General features: G+C 51.5%; 1 long non-coding RNA gene across 1 annotated transcript; it reads right to left on the bottom strand.

Annotated features, from left to right (window-relative positions):
• Positions 1 to 1,113: 1,113 nt before the first annotated feature.
• Positions 1,114 to 1,626, bottom strand: LOC307214588. The gene is made up of 2 exons (XR_013838234.1): positions 1,440 to 1,626; positions 1,114 to 1,159 (listed from the first exon to the last, which is right to left on the bottom strand). It is a non-coding gene; the product is annotated as an uncharacterized lncRNA (long non-coding RNA).
• Between the last annotated feature and the right edge of the window lie 309 nt (positions 1,627 to 1,935).

Here is a 1,935-nt window from a genome sequence, read left to right as displayed (position 1 = left end):
GATTGTCTCCAAGTGATGGATGAGGTCTATTCCAGCAGACCAGATCTGAAGGATGAGCCACTGAAGAATCCAGACGTTGTATATTATCCAGATGGCAGCAGTTTCATTGTGGACGGCCTTCGTAAAGCAGGATATGCTGTAGTGACCAATGAGGAGGTTGTGGAAGCAGAACCCCTGTCCCCCGGCGCTTCTGCCCAAAAGGCTGAATTAATTGGACTGACTAGGGTCCTGCAATTGGCAGCTGGATGCAAGGCTAACATCTATACAGATTCCAAATATGCCTTCTTAACCCTGCATGCGCATGGCGCCCTATGGAAAGAGCGGGGCTTGATTGGAGCCCACGGGAAAGCCCTGAAATACGGTCCAGAAGTTGAGACATTACTGGAAGCTGTATGGGCCCCCGAAGAGATTGCTGTGATGCACTACAAAGGCCATGGGAGAGGCCGGGACATGGTCACTAAAGGCACCCAGAAGCTCGTGAAGCAGCTCTGAAACCTCCACCAGTGGTCACCGCAGCCCTCATCCCAAAACTCACTCCAGACAACGTAGAACCTCGTTACACCCTTGATGAACAGCAGTGGGCATGTCAAGGAGGAGCAATGCTCCAGGAAGGACCAGACAACCGTGTTTTTGTCCCACAGCATCTGGCCAGTGTCATTGTGAAGAATTACCACGAATCCACCCATTTGGGAGGCCCAGCTGCTGAAGCACACCTTGGGAGAATACTCTACATCCCCAACCTATCTCAACTAACTAACTGCTGCTATATCCAAAAGGTGTGTTCGTGTGTGTTTGCTTCCTTTCCAGGTATTTCTTCCAGTCTCGCTGATCTGGTTCACCAGTTCCAACCAGCGTCTGGCGACCCCCTCATCCCCAACTGCGGTGAAAGTAGCCGAGGTGATCCCCTGGGTACATCACACGCGTCTGAAGAAGTCGGAGGGTGTCTGGACTTGCAAGAAAAATCCTGCTGACCCTCTGAAGCTGACTCACTGATCATCACCTTGTGTCTGACGCTACCGGAATGCGTTGGGCCACGGGCAACGAGATCCTGCAGCTGATCATCACAAGGACTTTCATAAGGACTTTCTCTTTTCTCTATTATGTTCTATATTGATTTGCTCTATGTCTTATTGCCCTGACCCCACCGAGCCATACCAAACTTACTGGCCTGCTGGCCTCTGCTATGACTGGTTCGTCTTGCCGGTGGTAAGAGATGGCGTGCTCATTGGCTATTGGAAACAGGGGTTTGATGAGGTTGCCGTATTGAAACATCCCACTACCCCATTGTGGCTCCTCTTCCACACCACTGTCCAGCGCACGTGGGTGCTGCTCCTATGGGAACTTGCAGAGACGGTCGAAATCTATCGAGTTCTGGACCGCTCTTGCTGTTGTGGGGGGGGTAACCAACTGTCAATCAGGAGGTAGAGCACTGTACCAACCCCATTTAATAGACCAGGTCCTAATCTTAACCCAGGTGTTGCATGGGACGGAACCTATCTTAATGCAAGTGTTGTAGAGGAGGGAGCCTGAACCAGGTGTGCATTGAAATTGCTGAACAAGTGCCAGTAAATCTTGCAGCCCCACCTCTGGTTGTCGTGGTGGCTCGAGCCTCCCAAAATCCCAGAATACTACCTAAACTGCTGGGCCTGGTAACTCCACACCTAATACCCTTGAATGTGGCAGGGCATTCTTGTGGCTGCATAAGAGTTGCCACCCAGTAGACAGACAGGGCACCTAGTTCCGGAAGAATTGGATGGGAGGGGCGCCAGCGGGCAGCGTCCCCAACGTAGAGACTTGCTCTCCAGCAAATTTAGAGGCACCACTAGGACTTTTGGTATTGGGACCAGAACCCCTTGATATAGTCACCCCGTGTTTCAGGCCGTTGCAGGGGTGGATATATTCTTGTGGGTGCAACATCATTTACATGGAAGAAGG

Source organism: Podarcis cretensis, assembly GCF_951804945.1.
Source record: "Podarcis cretensis genome assembly, chromosome: 4".
Taxonomy (NCBI): Eukaryota; Metazoa; Chordata; class Lepidosauria; order Squamata; family Lacertidae; genus Podarcis; species Podarcis cretensis.
This window is presented reverse-complemented; position numbering and strand designations above follow the sequence as displayed.